We start from the raw sequence: 21,135 nt of genomic DNA on the forward strand, positions 1-21,135 counted from the left end.
CAAGGACGAAAAATGCAGCATTTTCTTCCATTTATACAGAGAACTTCATATAAAAACAAGTGAACACTTTCAAAAGGAATATTTGGGGTCCAATACAAGTTAAGCTCAACTGGCAGCATTTGTGACATAATTCTGATTACAACAAAAATATATATTTAAAAAAAAAGCCAAAATCTGGGTTACAATGAGGCGCTTACAATGGAAGTGAATGGAAACAATCCGTAAATGTTAAAATACTCACTGTTTCGAAAGTAAAGCCACAATACATAAACAATATGCATGTTAACATGATATTAGTGTGTTAAAATTGTTCTGTGTAAAGTTATAGCCAATTTTACAACTTTGTTGACATGATAATGTAAACCCTAAAACAACTGTAAAATTGACAATATAAACCACTTTACATTTCAAATAATTGACATTACATTTATGCATTTGGCAGATGCTTTTATCCAAAGCGACTTACAGTGCACTTATTACAGAGACAATCTCCCCCGGAGCAACCTGGAGTTAAGTGCCTTGCTCAAGGAGACAATGGTGGTGGCTGTGGGGATCGAACCAGCGACCTTCCGATAATACACAAGTTTTAACAGAAGAATTAACGTAAGTGCTTTTATAAAATTATAAGCTTCACATTTCTGCCTTTAAACCCTCCAAAAATTGGCCCCATTGACTTCCATTGTAAATGCCTCACTGTAACTTCGATTATAGCTTCTTTTTTTTTTAAGAAAAGGAGGGTCGAGTTAAAATGTATTTATGTTTTTGTGGTAATTCACATTATATCACAAATGCTGTTGATTGAGCTTAACTTGTATTGAACCCGTAATATTCCTTAAAGGCTTCAGTTTATATTTTGCTATAAAGTTACATTATTAAACACACATAGCTAGTAGCAAGTATGCAGTATGTACTATTTCAGAGAACATAATATTGCGTACTTGTTAATAATATTTGGTACCAATACAAAGACGATGCCACCACTACTACAAAAGACAGGTAAACACATTATGCCAGCATCTTTCATGCGATTGCATGTTGAAAAGTGTGATTTGTGTGTGTGTACGTATGCACATTTATGTAATGGTATAATGTTGTTGTGGTGGCGTAGTGGGCTAAAGCACATAACCGGTAATCAGAAGGTCACTGGTTTGATCCCCCACTGCCACCACCATTGTGTCCTTGAGCAAGGCACTTAACTCCAGGTTGCTCCGGGGGGGATTGTCCCTGTAATAAGTGCACTGTAAGTCGCTTTGGATAAAAGCATCTGCCAAATGCGTAAATGTACATGTAAATCTGCAGATTTTTTGACACGTCCTCATAAACCGATACCCACACATCACTAATTATTTTATGAAGATGTAAGTGATCCACGGGTTCGGGTATGGAAAGGAGGTGATGGGGAGCAGTGACATGCTTCAGGTAGGCTTTCATTTTCTGTCTTCAACACTATTATGTGCACTTTTCTACGTGCTTTTCTTAGCTCAGTAATTTCAGTGTAACAAAACTCTGTCAACATAAACTTCTTGAAGTCTTCAGCTTCTTAACACTCAAACATAAAACCCTCAATAAGCCACGTCACTCGCTACACTCTCGTGTTGTTCTCTCTCTGCCTTCCTCTGGCGTGTTCGGGTGTTTTAAGGCATCTCTCCACTATCACTGTAATGAGAAACAGCTGTTAGAAATTATGTCAACCAGCTTGACGAGCCACACCACTCCCTCTCTCCTGCAGACAGACACATGACCACGCCCCCATCACCACAATGTGAAAATCTGTAATTGTTCATATGTTAGGGCAATCAAGATTGTATGAAGTGAAGTCTGTGATTTGATGGGTATAATATTAACTGGATAGAAGTTGACTCAATAGAGCAGGGTTCGATAACCTATGGCATGCGTGCCAGGATTGGCACATGGAGGGGTATTCACTGACACAACAGCAAGAGAGGAGTAGATTTTCTGTAGATTTTTTCCAATCTACATCTTGATGTAATCCTTTCAGCGTGTTCTCATGAGCTGAATGGGAGGCTAAACAAAAAGATAAAATGTGACGAGACTGCAGTATACGCAGGGACAGATAAACCACCGGAACGCTTGGGCCGTTACCTAGGGGCCTCTAAACCCAAAGGGCCCCGAGCTCTAAATCAATTATTTATTTATTTTGAGATACCTATTATAAATCCACTTAAATGTCAGCCTTATGTGAAATACCATTTGTTCAGCCGAATGCATGCTGGAGACAGCAGCGCGAGCACAGACACTCGAGTGCGCGCTCGGGGAATTTATTTATTTGAAGGACTACAGAGAACAGCGTCTGATTTACAAAACACTTCCAAACTTCCAAAGATTAGGTGCAGTTTACCCTGGCTGTGTAAAAGGGGGAAATTATTGGCTCACCATTTACGAAGCGCTGAAACTTTGCCAGGTGAAAAACTGGAATCTGGAATCATGTGTAACAGTCACATTAAGTCCTCTTTACAACCTGAACTTCATCAGAATGTCGATTTGTGACACCAGTGCTGAAAAAGCTTGATGCAGCGCAACAAATGGTGGAACAAAATACAGGTGTCTCGAGATGCATTAATCTTCTTCCGGCTGCTCCTGTTAGGGGTCGCCACAATGGACCACCCATGATCCACATATTTGACTTGGCACAGGTTTTACTCCGGATGCCCTTTCTCCGATTCACTTAACCTGCATGTTTTTGGACTTGTGGGGCAAAACTGGAGCACCCGGAGGAAACCCACGCAAACATGGGGAGAAAATGCTAACTCCACACAAAAGGCCCAGTTGAGCCGGGACTTGAACCTGGGGCATTAGAACGCATTCATCATGACTTGTGGCACAATGATCAAAGACGTCTGTCCAATGCGTGTTTACATGGCCTCAACGCATGTGTGAACATCCGGTATATCGCCATATAGCCTACTTGAAAAACTGACCCAAACATGGCCAAAAACCTGAGAGTGATGTCTAAAGTGAATGTAAACAGTGAAGATAAAAGCAGATTTGTATTAAAATGTCTGATTTTTCTTTAAGCTTTCAGAACAACAAATGATGTAATAAGGAAAACACCACTATTAATCCTTGAGATTTCCAACCCAGCATACAGGTACACCCTCCTGAAACCCTCAAAAATTTAATTTGACGTGGGGGGGATAGGTTGCCGGCCCCTGCAAAAGAAAAACAAATGTGAAGTACTTTCAATGCACTGCTACAGAAAAGTCCAGCTTGTTTTACTGCTATGGCTGAAATATATCTTTTGAACCCATGACCAAAATTATCCGTAATATTGGCCTTAACTTCACTTTATCTGATATAAGTCATGCTTATTTGTAAACAATGGTAGTCTTGTGTATAAATGGGCAACAAGTCAGTCTTCAAATTTGATAAGATTATAAGCAACTACATAATAAACTCAGTCCCAAAGTTCAATAAGTCAAAAGACTGCAGCCATTATCAACTGTAAAATCATACAGGAAAAACATCCGTTAACTTTAGTTTTGACATTTTAAAGCTGCACTTTGAATATTTTTTTTGCCATTACTGATTGAGTACATAAACAATCAGTGTTCAAAGCAGTGTCCTTTATCATACCCCTACAGTAAGTCAAAATTGCTGGCTTATTATGTTCATTTTTACATCATTGTGTCATGTCCTTAACCACTGGCAAGAAGAACCGGCACTCTAATGTTCTGGCTGGAGAAACTACTTTTAGTTCAGTCACACAGTTCATCAGGACAGCATCGCTGCAGCCTGGATGGATCTGTTATCCATTTGGAAAGTTGTTTACCTGCGATAATTTTTGGATATGCTGTCTGGTAGGGTTGTTGAAGCTAATACTGCTTGTGTGAATCGAATATTACTCCGCATTTGGATCAGCTGGATGGCAAAAATAGTGCTAGTAGTTCCTCAAAAGTAATTGTAATCCAACAATAAATATTGGCCATGCCAAAATAGTTGAAAAGAAAAGTTTTCAGTTAGGAAAAGATGGGTTCAATTCTGGCTTTACTGGCAGAGGGATAAAATGAGAGTCAGGTTGGTACCATCCTTACAATTTCAAAGATGGCGGTTTATAAAAACGAGGCCAAGCAGCAGGAATTGGGGACAACAAAGCTACAGACCAGAGGGCGAAAATGACTCTCCACTGACTGGGATGACCGCCAATTCATTCAAATGTCACTCAACAACTGTTGGATGACATCAAGTGACCTACAAAAAGAATGGCAAACTGCAGCTGGGGTGAAGTGCACAGTGAGGATGGTTTGAAACAGGCTCCTAGGGGAAGGGCTGAAGTCAAAAGAAAAAAGCCCTTCATCAATGAGAATCAAAGACGAGCCAGGCTGAGGTTTTCAAAGGACCATAAGGATTGGACCTTAGAGGACTGGAGTAAGGTCATCTTCTCTGATGAGTGCAATTTTCAGCTTTGCCCAATACCTGGTCATCTAATGGTTAGAAGGAGACCTGGAGAGGCCTACAAGCCAGCGTCTTGCACCCACTGTGAAATTTGGTGGAGGATCAGTGATGATCTGGGGTGCTTCAGCAAAGCTGGAATTGGTCAGATGCATCTTTATGAAGGACGCATGAATTAAGCCACTTACAAGGTTATCCTGGAAGAAAAATTGCTTCCTTCTTCTCTGACAATGTTCCCCAACTCTGAGGATTGGATTTTCCAGCAGGACAATGCTCCAGGCCACACAGCCAGGTCAATCGAGGTGTGGATGGAGGAGCACCAGATCAAGACATTGTCAAGGCCAGCCCAATCTCCAGACCTGAACCCCATTGAAAATCTCTGGAATGTGATAAAGAGGAAGATGGATGGCCACAAGCCAACAAACAAAGCCGAGCTGCTTGAATTTTTGCGCCAGGAGTGGCATAAAGTCAGCAATGAGAAAGACTGGTAGAGAGCATGCCAAGACACATGAAAGCTGTGTATTGAAAATCAGGGTTATTCCACCAAATATTGATTTCTGAACTCTTCCTAAGTTAAAACATTAGTATTGTGTTCTTTAAAAGTGAATAATAACTTATTTTCAACTCATTTTCGAGGTCTGAAAACACTGCATCTTTTTTGTCATTCTGACCAGTTGTCATTTTCTCTAAATGCTCTAAATGACAATATTTTTATTTGGAATTTGGAAAAACTTTTGTCAATGCTTTATAGAATGAAACTAAAATGTTCATTTTACTCAAACACACACCAATAAATAGTAAATTCAGAGAAACTGACAATTTGGCAGTGGTCTCTTAATTTTTTCCAGAGCTGTGTGTGTGTATGTATATATATATATATATATATATATATATATATATATATATATATATATATATACTGTATACACTCACACACACACACTGGTGGCCAAACGTTTGTACAGATTTTGCTGTTTCAGAAAGAAATTGGTACTTTTATCACCAAAGTGGCATTGAACTGATCACAAAATACAGTCAGGACATTACTGGTGTAACAGCACCATCACTATATGAAAAAAGTATTTTTGATCAAATCTAGACAGCATCCATCACTCCAACACCTTATCCTTGAGTATTCATGCTAAATTGCTAATTTGGTACTAGAAAATCACTTGCCATTATATCAAACACGGCTTAAAGCTATTTGGTTCAGCTAAATGATGCTTAACATTGTTTTTGAGTTGCCACAGTATGCAATAGACTGGCATGTCTTAAGGTCAATATTTGGTCAAAAATGACAAAAAAAGAAACGGCTTTCTCTAGAAACTCATCAGTCAATCATTGTTATGAGGAATGAAGGCTATACAATGCTGTGTACTTTTGATATGTAAATTGTGTTGAGTAAATATGTTGTTTATTGTAAATTGGTATATGTCTCGTCACTGTCATGACTGCTATGTTGCTCGGAACTGCACCCAAAACTTTCACCCACTGCTGCACTTGTGTATATGGTAGTGTGACAATAAAGTGATTTGATTTGATTTGATTTGAAAGGTGTACACTTTAGTCTTCAAAGACAAAGGACAACTGGTAAGGACAGAAAGAGATCTGGAAGACCAGATGTACAACTAAACAAGAGGATAAGTACATCAGAGTCTCTAGTTTGAGAAATAGGTGCCTCACATGTCCTCCGCTGACAGCTTCATTGAATTCTACCCGCTCAACACCAGTTTCATGTACAACAGTAAAGAGAAGACTCAGGAGGACTTATGGGAAGAATTGCAAAGAAAAAGACACTTTTGAAACAGAAAAACAAAAAGAAAAGGTTTGAGTGGGCAAAGAAACACAAACATTGGACAACAGATCATTGGAAAAGAGTGTTATGGATCTTAACCCCATTGAGCTTTTGTGGGATCAGCTAGACTGTAAGGTGTGTGAGAAGTGCCACATCTATGGCAAGTGCTACAGGAAGTGTGGGGTGAAAGGTCACCTGAGTATCTGGACAAACTGACAGCTGGAATAACAAGGATCTGCAAAGCTGTCATTGCTGCACTTGGAGGATTTTTTGATGAGAACTCTTTGAAGTAGTTTTTTGGCCCCCAGTGTGTGTGTGTGTGTGTGTGTGTATATATATATATATATATATATTATAAGTGCACGGTCAAGTGCTCATGGAAAAGATGTGCCTTAAGCTGTTTTTTGAAGACAGATTCTGCTTCACGGATCAAGGTCATTCTACCCATGAGGTACAGTGAAGCTGAAATTCCAGGAAAGTTATTTAGTGCTATTGTAATTGACAAAATAACACGACCCTTAAGAATCAAGTGTTTATTATTTTAATTTTTTTAAATCACTGATTTTGATAATTGGTGAACCTAAGTGGTTTTAAACACTTGTATAATATTTGAAAAGGATAGTTAAACCAAAAATGAAAATCCTGTTCACTCACTTGCAGGTTGTTTTTTTCTCTCTCTTGAAACACAGCTGATGTTAGGCAGACTGTAAGGAACTGACAGCCTTTGTCACCGTTCACTTTGTTTTTTTCCATAAAATAAAAGTGAATGGTGACTGTGTGGGGCTGTGAGTCTCTAACAATCTACCGAACATCCCCTTTTGTGTTCCATGGATGAAAGAAATGATACAGGTTTGGAACACATGAATGTGAGTGAATGATGACAGAATTTACATTTTTGGGCAAACAACCCCTTTATATTTTAGTTTAGGCTCATTTGCTCCCAAATGGCTGACAGGAGTTTTCAGTTTAAAATGTTTAAATAGTTTCTTCTACCCGGCCCACACACAAACAACATATGCCATTTTGAATTCTCTAGGCTAATAATTGCTTATGAAATTAGAGAACATTCCTTAAAGCTTGTTCAATGTGCTTGGAAACAGTGGGATATATTCACTGATCAGCCACAACAGTAAATCCACCTGCCTAATATTGTGTAAGTCCACCTCGTGCCTCCAAAACAGCGCCAAATCTCATCTCAGAATAGCATTCAGAGATGATATTCTTCTCACCACGATTGTCCAGAGCAGTTCTCTGAGTTACTAATAGTTAGAAATAGAAAAATAGAATTTGTCAGTTCAAACCAGTCTGGCCATTCTCTGTTGACCTCTCTCATAAGAACCACAGAACTGCCAAGATCAGCAGTTACAGAAATTCTCAAACCAGCCGTATGGCACCAGCAATCATGCCACGGTCCAAATCACTGAGATCAAATTTTTTCCCCCATTCTGATGGTTGATGTGAATATTAACTGAAGCTCCTGACCCATATCTGCATGATTTTATGCACCACACTGCTCGCACATGATTGGCTGAGTAGATAATCACATGGATGATTGTTGATGTCAGAAGGGCTGGTTTGAGTATTTCTGGGATTTTCACACACAGTCTCTAGAATTTACTCCGAATGGTGCCAAAAACAAAAAACATCCAGTGAGTGGCAGTTCTGTTGACAGAAACGCCTTGTTGATGAGAGAGGTCAACAGAGATTGGCCAGACTGGTTTGACAAAGTCTATGGTAACTCAGATAACCACTCTGTACGATTGTGGTGAGTAGATAGCATCTCTGAATGCTATTCTGAGATGTGGCTTGGCGCTGTTTTGGCGTCACGAGGGGGATCTACACAATATTAGGCAGGTGGTTTTAATGTTGTGGCTGATCAGTGAATGAAATAATACATAACAAATGAGACTATATATATATATAAACTGATTATAAGCAGCTGATTATAAAACTACACCATCACGTCACAAGAGATTTACCTTTCCCTTTTTCAGCTATCTCTAGAATGAGTGAAAAAACAAACAAACCTAAGTGCGTTAATGATTTATGAACGTACAGAGCTGATAGCATTCATTCATTCTCTAGGTGTGCAGTTGACATGAAATAAGTTTATAAATTTGACGTCCAAGTGTGTCATGCGATACTCCTTCTAAAACAATTTTAAATAGCATTTTCTTTTATAGTCGCTGAAGTTATATGTAGCTTTTTTAACCTTATAATCCACGGTAATGTTATACTACTTAGGCTATTGTTTATTTCTAACCACCCGGAACTCAATTTCAATTATCGCAGCGATATCTGGGTGCTCAGTTGCTCCTCTTTATAAGTGAAATGACTAACACAACAAAATTAGTGCTATAGACCACCTGTGAATAGCAATACATTTGACAACATGAGCTTTTATAGAGCTGCAAATAAAACTTTTACATCAATCCATTTCTAGCATTGTAGCTGACGTATTTCACATTTAAAATAAATGCCTTGCTTCACTGATGTATTGTGTATTGTGCTAAGCAGTAGTGAGGTATTTGCCAATGTGTTTTATGTGGTAGCTAAGAAGTTCCTTGGCAGTTACTCGGGTGTTTTGAGTATTTGCAATGTGGTTATTGAGGTTTCGGGTGGTTGCTAAGGTGTTGCCAGGCTGTAAAAAAAAAATATGTGTAAAATATGCGGTAAATTACCGGCAGCTGTGTTTGCCAAAGATTTAACATAAAAATGGTTCAGTACCATTTATATTATTAAATGATATAAACTTGATACACGAACATTCTGGAACTATAAAAATACTTGTTTGTAAAAATGTACTTGCTTGATTTGATTATTGGGGAATCTAAGATTTTTTGGGGATATTATTGGGGAATCTGCCCTTGATCAGGGTGACAAGTGAAATTAAAATAATGCAATAAACTTGAACTAAACTACATAATATATAACACAGAACATCCACAAAGTACAAAACTGATACTAGATATATAGAAGAAACATAACTATTCCCATAAAATATAATGAAATGTGATTCTGGGAACACACAATTATTGTTTTTACTGTCATTTTAACAATAATTTACTGTAAAAAGTACATGTATTCTTTTGTTAAACATAATATACATTTTTATCAGTAATTATATGGTACAATAAAAAAATTTACATCTAAAAAAAATACAATTTTTACAACATTTTACACTACAATTAAATGTATGTATATTTTAAGGTATCTACCCATTAACCAATAATTTTTCTTTTCTGTAGCATTTTATTTTTATTAAAGTGTAGGTGGTTGCTAGGGTGTTACTGGTGGTCGTTAAGGAATTGCTAAGTGGTTGCTTGGGCCGTAATAAGTGGTTGATGAGGTGTACTGAATGGTTTCTAGGCAGTTGATAGATTGACAGACTGATAGATTGATTGATTGTCCGCTATATGAACACCAATCGTATTAAGCTCAATACATTAGAAAAGGCTGAAGGTCTGTGCCAAGTTTGGTTGACATATCTTGAATGCTGAAAAAAGTTGCAGTCTGATATTTTCTATGGCGATTTGTTGGACTTTTGATATATTTGATTGCAGAGTTGGGGAGTAACGGAATACATGTAATGGGATTACCTATTTAAAATTGTAACTGTATTCCACTACCATTACAATTTAAATAGTTGGTAATGAGAATACTTTTATGTACATTCAAAAAGTATCTTTGCCTTTTATTGTAATTTGTTTAATTTAATATTTAGTCTATTCAGTTGGAAAACATGTATCTATATAAATGATGCAATCCAATGAGCTTTCAAACAGTGGTGAAACACTTTCTTATGATTTGTTTCATTCATACGAATGAAATATGACATTGAGGAACTTTCCTTTGGGAGCTTAATAGAGTATCTACATCATGTTTCTACAGCTGAACAAAAAACTGTTAGAAACGCTTTGACAGATGAAACACACATTTACAAGAAATGCTAACCAATGTTGCCTTTAACATCGGATAGAAAGCAACAAATTATAGATTTTCTGCCTCATTCTGTGGACAGAATTCTCATACGATAAGAAAAAGATGTGGTTTTGTAGTTTGAAGCAGCAGAAATAGTCAATTGTCATGTGAACATTTAGCTTTATGCTAAGTTATAATGCTATATCTAGTATTTACATGCATCTGCTAGCTTGCACATTTTATAATGAATTATATGAAGAAAATTCACATTAGAGCATAACTTGTTTTCTCTAGTAAGAATTTGATATTAGGGCAAAGATTTACTGCAAAAATTGTATTCTTAATTAGAATTTAAATATTGTTTTTCTGTAAAAATATAAAAATCCTAAAATCAAGATAAGTACTTATCTTGAATGTATTTTTAATGTAAAGTATTTTCTTACTTTATTGACTTGTTTATAGTCAAAAAACTTTTTTTAATTTTTTTTCAACACCATTTGATTGTCTGTGAGCTAACAGGCTGAGTTTGGTGGAGTTAGTTTGAATGCTCTAGAAGCAGTTACATTGTAGTCTTGGGTTAGAGATTTTGAAAATAAACAGCTGAATTATAAAATCTAACCAATGTTTGTACAGTAACAGTATGTCGGCTTTTGATGCCATTCTAAAGTATTTTAAATGTTTTTGACGAGCTGTTCCGTCACTTTACGATAAGCATGATATACTGTTGTTCAACTTGTCAAGTGTTTATTTATTTACAAGATAACTTTAATGTTGAAACAATAGAAGTAATGCATTTGACGCCACATGTGAGTGATCATGCATGTGGGTGTCACAGCTATCTGCCAACCGTGACGGTTACGGCAGCAGTGCCTGCACACGTTGCTTGGTATAAACTGAATCGTTTCGTTAGCTCTGTTCTTAAACCTAGTGTGCTGCCTACAGAGGCATCCTAGGCACACCTCCGATGCAAACACTATTCCAAAAGAAGCAACTTAATTTTGCTGTTTCGGAAGATTCACCCATTTTTGCCAAATTCGAAGGCAGCATCACATGTGTCCTTTGGGGAGAGGGCAGTTTCCTAGTTATTACTTATAATTATTTATAGGGCTGGGCAATATGGCGATATTAGGGCTGTGTCGATACAATCAAATATTTATATAAACTAAGCAAAAAAAAGAAATGTCCCTTTTTCAGGACACTGTAATTTAAAGATAAATTTGTAAAAGGGTTTAAACAATGTTTCCATGCTTGTTCAATGAACCATAAACGATTAATGAATATGCACCTGTGGAACAGTAATTAAGACACTAACAGCTTATAAAAACATAGGACACTAAAGAGACCTTTATACTGACTCTGAAAAACACCAAAAGAAAGATGTCCAGGGTTCCTGCTCATCTGCGTGAACCTTAGGCATGCTGCATGGAGGCATGAGGACTGCAGATGTGGCCAGGGCAATAAATTGTAATGTCCATACTGTGAGACACCTAAGAGAGTGCTACAGGGAGACAGGAAGGACAGCTGATCATCCTTGCAGCGGCAGACCACGTGTAATAACACCTGCACAAGATTGGTATATTCGAATATCACACCTGTGGGACAGGTACAGGATGACAACAACAACTGCCCAAGTTACACCAGGAATGCACAATCCCTCCATCAGTGCTCAGACTGTCTGCAATAGGCTGAGAGAGGCTGGACTGAGGGCTTGTAGGACTGTTGTAAGGCAGGTGCTTATCAGACATCACCAGCAACAACATCGCCTATGGGCACAAATCCACCTTCACTAGACCAGACTGGACTGGCAAAAAGTGCCCTTCACTGATGGTCAAACTCGCGTTTATCGTTGAAGGAATGAGCGTCACACCGAGGCCTGTACTCTGTAGCGGGATTGATTTGAAGGTGGAGGGTCCATCATGGTCTGGGGCGGTGTGTCACAGTATCATCGGACTGAGCTTGTTGTCATTGCAGGCAATCTCAATGCTGTGTGTTACAGGGAAGACATCCTCCTCCCTAATGTGTTGCCCTGCAGGCTCATTCTGATATGACCCTCTAGCATGACAATGCCACCGGCCATACTGCTCGTTCTGTGTGTGATACTGAGTGTCAGTGTTCTGCCATGGCCAACAAAGAGCCCGGATCTCAATCCCATTGAGCACGTCTGGGACCTGTTGGATCGGAGGGTGAGGGCTAGGGCCATTCCCCCCAGAAATGTCCAGGAACTTGCAAGTGCCTTGATGGAAGAGTGGGGAAACATCTCACAGCAAGAACTGGCAAATCTGGTGCAGTCCATGAGGAGGAGATGCACTGCAGTACTTAATGCAGCTGGTGGCCACACCAGATACTGACTGTTACTTTTGATTTTGTCCCCCCTTTGTTCAGGGACACATTATTTCCTTCCTGTTAGTCACATGTCTGTGAAACTTGTTCAGTTTATGCCTTAGCTGTTGAATCTTTTTATGTTCATACAAATATTTACACATGTTAAGTTAATGAAAATAAATAATGAAAATAAAAGCAGTTGAAAGTGAGAGGACATTTCTTTTTTTGCTGAGTTTGTATTGTAATACTTTAACTCACGATATTGTATTGATACTTTAGATCCATGTATAGATATTTATATTCAGCTATTTGTGTATTAATGTCCAGTATTTAAAAAAGGAGATGTACATTGTCTAAATAAGTGCAAACTCTGAAAGCAGTGTTCCTCAGTGCAGTCACAGATGCTTCTATAAGGCGAGAGAGAGAGACTGAAACTGAGCCTGTGTCTCTCGCGGACATGCTAGGCCTCTCTCATGCTTTTGGCTCTGGGGATGGGCAATAATATAGATTTTCAACTTAACGCTATCTTCATTGGAATGATCATGATTATGATTCTTTAAATCCAAAGAATACTCTTTCTTTCTATCCACAACCGTCACCCTAAATCACCTGCATATGTGACTAAAAATGTCTTTGATTAAAGATTGTTTCACTGCATGCTAAGAGTAAAAATGTGAGTCCAAAGACTAGAGCCGTGCAATCAATTTGTCATTGAATAAAGTCATTTTTGATATCCTTTCTGTCACACATATCACACACATCACTGATGCTGTAAAGATGCCATTTGATCAAAATAAACTTATGTCAAAGTCCCTGCCTCTGGCTTTAAAGAGATAGTACCTTTATTAGGGCCCAAGCACTGAAAGTATGGAGGCCTTATTGTTCTTCTAAGTATTAAAATTATTAGGGCCCAAAAATTGAAAGTGCGGAGGACCTATTGTTCTTCTAAGGATAATTATTATTATTTTCAAGGTTTTCAGTACTTTTGGGTTACTGAACATGCGTGAAAACTCTTGAAATTTTGCACACACATCAAAGACGGATTTGTGATATTTTGAACGGTGTCGCCATTGCGAAGCAATACATTTTTGGTGAAAATAGGAAACAGGAAATGCCTTATATCGTATGCATTGTGTGATTTTTATGAAAATTCAGCTGTATGTTTGGTAATGGCAGCTGATCACATGGATGTGGCTATTATGGGTCACGGTCATAGCGCCACCAACTGGCAGCAGGAAGTATGTCACTTTTATCAGACTTTGAAATAGCCCTCTTGTCTTTACGAATTGCTTCAAAATTCATTAGAATATTGCAAAGACACCGCTGATGTAAAATTGTAAAGGAATATTTTATATCTTAAATACTGTTGCCATTGCAATGTATTAATAGTTCATTATTGCATTAATTGTTCTTATTAATGTCTTCCTATTTTTGGGTGTTTTTGAGGCACTTGGCATGCTTTCTCTTTAAATGTTTTTTTTTAATTAGTTTACTTCCTGTCCCTGTGTCACGTTCCCTTGTTGTCTGCCCCTTGTTTTCTGTTTCACTCAGCACGTCACACTCCATGTCACGTTCCTTGTGGTCCGGCCCGTGTTTTCACCAGTCCTTGTCTAAGAAAACTACACTTCCCATCTTTCCTTGCCCTCACCACCTGCCAGCACTCACTCATTGTTTTCACCTGCTTATCGTTTAGTTCCATCACCTCGTGTATTTAAACCCGCTTGTTTTCCCTTTCCTTTGTCGTTCGTTGATGTGTCATGTTCTTTGCCAAAGTACCCTGTGATTGCTGTCTTCCACTTACCCTTTGTGGATGTTTTACCCAACCTGTGTGTCGTTTTGTATGTTGTAAGTTGAATGTTCATGTTTGCTGATGTTCGTGGTCCCTGCTGTTCATTCGAGGCTTACCCTGTCATTCTTGTTCCCTGCTGTTTGTTCCAGTCTTTTAGTTTCCTTTTCCCCTTGTGGATCTTTTTATTTGTTCCCGAGTTTGTTTATTTAGTGTTGTGTCAATAAACCACTATTGGATCCCAGCTACCCATCTGCCTTCTCCTGCATTTCCATACACGCATAACAGAACGATCGACCAAAACAATGGATCCAGCGGTTCAGCAAGCCAACTATCGCCTGCTCTGCCTGCGACAAGAGGACCGACCGGTGGAGGACCATATCAGTGACTTCCTCAAGCTGGCTAATGTCTCTGACTTCACGGACTCAGTCCTGGTATCTTTCTTTCGGGGCAATCTGAACGCCTCACTGAGGGAGCGGTTGCCACCGGCAACGCGCGAGTGGACTCTCGGCAACTTCCTCGCCGTACACCGTGGGCATCGCCTCAGAGGTCAGTGAGCCAGCGCCTGTAGCCTCGACCGTCCCTGAGCCAGCGCCTGTAGCCTCGACCGTCCCAGAGCCAGTGCCTGTAGCCTCGACCGTCCAAGAGCCAGCACCCCTCGAGCCTCCCAGGGCTCCGCCTCTCGAGCCTTCCAGGGCTCCGCCTCCCAAGTCTCTCGAGTCTTCCAGGGCTCCTCCTCCCGAGCCTCCCAGGGTTCCGCCTCTCAAGTCTCTCGAGTCTTCCAGGGCTCCTCCTCCGAGCCTTCCAGGGCTCCGCCTCTCAAGTCTCTCAAGTCTCTCGAGTCTTCCAGGGCTCCTCCTCCCGAGCCTTCTAGGACTCCGCCTCTCAAGTCTCTCGAGCCTCCCAGGGCTCCTCCTCTCGAGCCTCCCAGGGCTCCTCTCAAGCCTCCCAGGGCTCCGCCTTAGTTTCCTTTTCCCCTGTTCGTTCGAGGCTTACCCTGTCATTCTTGTTCCCTGCTGTTTGTTCCAGTCTTTTAGTTTCCTTTTCCCCTTGTGGATCTTTTTATTTGTTCCCGAGTTTGTTTATTTAGTGTTGTGTCAATAAACCGCTATTGGATCCCAGCTACCCGTCTGCCTTCTCCTGCATTTCCACACATTCATGACACCCTGTTTCTGGTCATGTGTCCTTGTCATGTGATTTCCTGTTCCCCTCATTTGTTCCTGTCATGTGAGTATCTGGTTTACTCATGTTTGCCTCGTGTTTGTCATTGTCTCTTGTCTTGTATTGTTAGCCTTTAGCAATGTTATTGTGTTTGGTCCTAGTCCTAGTACTAGTTCATGTTTAAGTTCATGTTTCTTCTTTTGTACTTTCACATTTGTTTGGATTCAAGTTTAGGATTTTTGAATAAACTGCACTTGGTTGGGTTCTTACATCATCGTCCTCGTCTGTTCCTGTCTTCAGCCTGTCCTGCCTGCCTACATGCAGGGTTGGGAGGGTTACTTTTGTACATTACTTTTTGTAATGTATTTAGTTAGATTACTCATTACTTTTTGACTTTAAAAACTGTCAGTACAGTAAGAAAAAATACACATGTTAAAAATACATTTTTAGATATTTTTACAGGAAAATAATACAAACAATATTGTCAAGAATATGATTTTTGCCCTTATATCAAAGTTCTTACAAGAAAAAGATAAATTATGATCTAACATACATTTTAGATAAAAAAAATATTATCGTGCCTGGTAACATGTGCATTTAAAATAAGCATAAAGCTGACAATTTACTAAAGGTTCTGCTCATATCAATGTAATACATCATAAGAAAGTGTTTCACTGCTGTTCAAATGCAATTTGTATCGCATCATTTGTATGTATAAATGTTTTCCATCTGAAATAGACTAAATATTAAATTAAACAATTGACAATAAAATGCAAAGTAATATCTTCAGTAATCAAAATACTTTTTGAATGTAACTGTATTCTAATTACCAATTATTTAAATTGAAACTGTAGTGGAAAACAGTTACTTACATTTTTAATTTTAAATATGTAATCCCATTACATGTATTTTGTTACTTTCCAACCCTGCCTACACGTTACATGATTAAAATGTAATGAAATTTTGCACATACATCAGAGTCGTCGGCCATTAGGACTGGGTAAAAGTTCACACATGGGCATGTAGGGGGGTCTCTGTAGGGCCCCCTTTAAAATGGGCATGTAACAGGGTCTCTGTAGCACCCCCATTTTCACCTAGAGTCACCAAAATTAAGGTACATATACTGTTCTCATCAAGCCAAACATCTTTCATACTTACAGTCATTAGCTCGCCCAACAGGAAGTTGGCTATTTTTGATTTTTTAATATTGCAGTCTCTGAACTTTTAAATACTCCTCCTAGGGGATTCATGAGACAGTCACCACATTTAGATAAGATTATGCCAAGACACTGAAGATGCTAAATTGTGAACAGATAATCACTCGTAAAACAAGCAATCTGTTTTACCTCCACAAAATGCAGCACGCAAAAGAATAATATAAAAGCCAAAAGATGATCTTTGCATTAATTCTGTCATTTGTTTTTAAATATTTTTTCTTTTTGCAAAAAGTGTTTATATTTATTTTATATGTATTTTCTGCAAGAAGTGTTCATTTTCATTGAATAATGTTTTACTTATGTGTTATTTCTCAAAGCAATGCAACAAATAATAACAAATAAGTAAAAAATGTATTATAGTTTCTTGGGGAAAGTTTATTATAATAATATTATTACAGTTGTTATTATTAACTACATATCAGACTGAAATGTGGCATAATGTTTTAGCATTTTGACTAGGTTGATATTTGAAAACCAATTGAGCAGTTTATTTGATCAACAATGAAGGTCAGACCACTGATTGTTTTAAAACAAATTCACATTCTGAGTCAGTAACATGATGAGTCGCCTTCGCACCTCGGGATGTGAATACATTTTCAATAATTCAATGATCGGAGCCTGCTTATACCGCGGTTACTACATATAGTATGAGGAAAACATCGAAATCACGAAATGTAGTCATAAAAATGGCATTAGCTATAAAACGGAGAATGTCATGGAATATGACATATTTGGACGAAAACTGATGTTTGAATGCACAATTTAATCAAATTAAAATTGTGATATGTCTGTGATTTATTTAAAAAATAATATATATATATATATATATATATATATATATATATATATATATATATATATATATATATATATATATATTTTTTGTTTTTTTTAAATAATATATATATATATATATATATATATAATCTGCAAGTGATGCACACTTCAAAATGACTGTGTGAATACGGCCACTCATACACTAAAAACACCTCATCGTGATCATTGCACACTCTGTGAGAGCTGAGCAATCTGAAGTGCACATGCATACTATGTATTTATTTAATGAAATCACATCTTTTCTGGGATTAATAATCACACTTGGCCATGTAGCGAACTATCTACCATCCAAAACACACTGAAACTCCAAAATAAAAGCTCAATTTAAAAGGAGGCATGTATCTTTGCTTAAATATTACACGTGTTGTGCACATAAAATGTCTTGAAAAATTGTTCCTTGAAAAGAGTGGGAACCCTGAAAATTAATCATATTGTGATAAAAGATTTTGGTCATATCACCCACCCCTAATTATTTATAATTCATTCAATACCAAAAACTATCAATAAAAATATTTAATTCTATTTAAATATTGACTGATTTACAGAATATTTAGGACCCAGCTCAGCATGTCAATACACTCTTTGAATGGAGTGACGATGGCGTAGTGGGCTAAGGCACTGAGCTGGTAAGCAGAATGTTGCTGGTTCGATACCCACAGCCACCATCATTGCATCCTTGAGTAAGGCACTTAACTCCAGGTTGCTCCGGGGAGATTGTCCCTGTAATAAGTGCTCTGTAAATCGCTTTGGATTAAAGCGTCTGCCAATGCATAAATGTAAACGAATATCACCTTTAGAATGACTGTCAATCAAGGATATTTCTTCCCAATTTGCTAAGAACTAATTGTCTGTTTGTCTAACTGAATGTTTTTACAAGTGGTGTGATAACCGTCATTTCTTGGTAACTTGAGGAGTTGCGTGTGAGTGGTCTTCAAGTATCGGTAATCCTGTGTGTTAGCACAATAATCTGATGCTGGACAGAATATTTAAATTGATTGCATAATATACTTTTATAAGAAAAATACTCTGAATACACTACAAAAATATTTTAAAAACCTACCGTTTCTGTGAGGAATTTTTTCATCTGTTTGTTTAAGCATATGTGCGTTGTTCTGCAATGTTTGACTGGCCGACGTCAATCACATATAAATTAGATAAATAAGTCACTGTGCACTATAAGTTGCAGGACCTTTTGGATGACAAAGAGAAAAAACGTGACTTATATTCGGAAAAATACGGCAGATGCATCACTTCTCAGCTTACTCAAAACTGGATCAGCCTAAAAAATAGGGGGTTTGACTGAAGAAGCACAATTTATATTACCATTATTGTCAGACTTTGTTGTTGCATGTAATATTGACCAAAAGAGATGCATAATGTTTCTCTTACGAGAGGTTCTCTCGTATTGCGTAAGCTAGCTTACGCTACGGGAAAGATTCATCTTTTCTGAGATATTGAAGCCAAAAAATTATCTTTAATTTTGTATCCATTGTCAACGCAGTGCAGCAATGCGGGCTCGACTCGAAGCACTCAAAACCGAAGCCGCCGCGCCGCCTTTCGTTTCGCCGCGCAGAAAGAAGCGCCGCTCCCAAAGGCTGCCGGAACCGGTGTTAGAAGCGACTACCTCCCTGGAGCCTCTCCCTCGAGCCTCGCTTTCACCCTCCCCGCCCCCCCGGGACGCGCAGTTGCCGCCGAGCGGCCGCACTGTTGCCATCTCAGACGACGAGGCAGAGGATAAGGGCTGCTGTTCCATCATGGCTTCGGACAGCGAGGAGTGGTCAGGCTCCCAAGCCTCCTCCTCGGCCCAGGAATCCAGCAGGACCCGCGCCGGACTAAGAACTAAGAACTAACGCGCCTCCTCACACAGGCCGTCGACCGCCTCGGGCTCGAGTGGTCACCGCCCTCTTAGCAGGCCCCCAACAGACTCGACGGCTGCTTTCTTCAGAGCCGTCGCCGCGCGGTGCCCGCGGCCCGGACCGCTCCCTTCCTGCCGGAACTCCACGCCGAGCTCTCTAAACCGTGGAACGCGCCTCTCTCGGCCAGGAACCAATCCCATGTCTCCACCTCTCTTGCTTCGGTGGACGGCGCCACCGAGAGGGACTACTCTTCCATCCCCCCGGTCGAGGATTCAGTAGCAGCACACCTTTGCCCGCCCTCCGCGAGATGGCGGTCTAAGCCAGTGCTCCCGTCTAAGGCCTGCAGAACTACTTCCGCCTGTGTTGGCCGTGACTATGCCGCCGCCGGCCAAGCCGCATCTGCTCTGCATTCCATGGCCGTTTTACAGATCCTCCAAGCGGACCTTCTCAGAGAATGGAATGAGAAAGGCAGGCACCCAGAGGCTGTTTCAGATCTAAGGAGCGCGACGGATCTCGCCCTTCGCGCCACCAAAGCTGCAGCCCAAGCCCTAGGGAAGTGCATGGCCGTGCTGACTGTGACCGAGAGACACCTATGGCTAACGCTAGCCGATATGGGAGAAGCTGAGCGCTCCACGTTCCTCAACGCGCCGCTTTCTCCGTCCGATAGATTGCGCTGAAACCTGAGCAACCGAAGTCCTCCTAGCTTTGTTAAGGAAACGACGGCTCAGTCCCGCCGCAGCCGGACCACCGTCACCCCTTCTCTCAGGCTACTGCAGTGGTGGATTCAGCAGCCAACAAGCCGGTGATACTGCCCGCTTGCCTGCACTCAAATGCCGTTTTCACGGCGAACAAAATAAATTTTGTGAAAAGCAAACATGCCTTATGTGTAGAAAATGTGCCCACAATCCAGTGTTCACCCCTACACACAAGCATTACACTTCCCGTGTCCCTATCAGAGCCCACTCACATAAAGCAGGCACAGCCAGCTCGAGTGTTAGAGTCAATAAACGCGCCCACGAATCCGTCGCGCGCCCTTCTCTGCCCGCTCTGTCACACGGCCAGCAAACACCTCTCTGTATGTAAGTCCCATGCCCGTGACTATGCTCGCAGCATCACTTCACAGATGTGACTCTTTCCCCATTTACCTCAATCGGAAGTCACTCACAGAACAGCCTGTCCCTGCTGTCTGCGAGCAGTCATGCATAAGCACAGTAAGCGGCTCACACATTCTGTTCAGCTCGCTGTGTCGCGGCAATCAGGGCGACTTGGCCATTCACCCTCTAGCGTTATGCTTCAAAGCGTGGAAAGCTATCCCAAGGATATCCAAATGGGTGTTAAGCGCCAATAAAACAGGGTTATTTGCTACAGTTCGATCGCCGCCCTCCCGCTTCAGAGCTGGCTCGAAACTACTGTGAACATGGAAGCAGCCTGCATGCTTCGTTCAGAAATAGCAAACCTTCTGTGCAAAAGGGCCATAGAGAGAGTGCCACCTTCTCTGAGTGAGTCGGGGTTTTACAGCCGTTATTTTCTTGTCCCCAAGAAAGACGGCGGCCTCAGACCAATATTACATCTCAGGGTTTTGAACAAGGTGCTCACAAAAGACCGTTCAAAATGCTTACAATCAGGAAACTCCTCGCGCATGTGCACCAGGGGACTGGTTTATTTCTCTCGATCTGAAAGATGCCTACTTTCAGATTCAGATAAATCCCGTCACAGGCCATTCTTGAGATTCAGCCGGCGGCCAGGTTTATCAATACACCGTCCTTCCGTTCGGCCTGTCTTTAGCACCCGTACTTTCACGAAGTGCATGGATGCGGCGCTCGCACCCCT

Source organism: Xyrauchen texanus, chromosome 15, assembly GCF_025860055.1.
Source record: "Xyrauchen texanus isolate HMW12.3.18 chromosome 15, RBS_HiC_50CHRs, whole genome shotgun sequence".
Classification (NCBI taxonomy): Eukaryota; Metazoa; Chordata; class Actinopteri; order Cypriniformes; family Catostomidae; genus Xyrauchen; species Xyrauchen texanus.